The sequence below is a fragment of the Octopus bimaculoides genome, chromosome 14 (assembly GCF_001194135.2).
Source record: "Octopus bimaculoides isolate UCB-OBI-ISO-001 chromosome 14, ASM119413v2, whole genome shotgun sequence".
Taxonomy (NCBI): Eukaryota; Metazoa; Mollusca; class Cephalopoda; order Octopoda; family Octopodidae; genus Octopus; species Octopus bimaculoides.
This window is the reverse complement of record NC_068994.1, coordinates 38859386-38859647: the sequence shown is the minus strand read 5'-3', so window position 1 is coordinate 38859647 and position 262 is coordinate 38859386.

Here is a 262-nt window from a genome sequence, read left to right as displayed (position 1 = left end):
TTATGTGAATGCGTGCATGTGTGTGTGTGCATGTGTGTGTGTGCATGTGTGTGTGTGTGTAAACATGCATACATTTATATATTATCAGTGGATCATATCTCCAAAACAGAAGCATGCTCCAAAGAAAAGAGCAGTAATGTGTATTTACAAGCAGTTGAATTTATGTCTGGTCATAGAGTGACCAATGGTTCCACATACATGAAGCATTAGGCCTTATAGAGTCTGACAAACTATCTATAAAGCCTAACATTTTATAGATGCA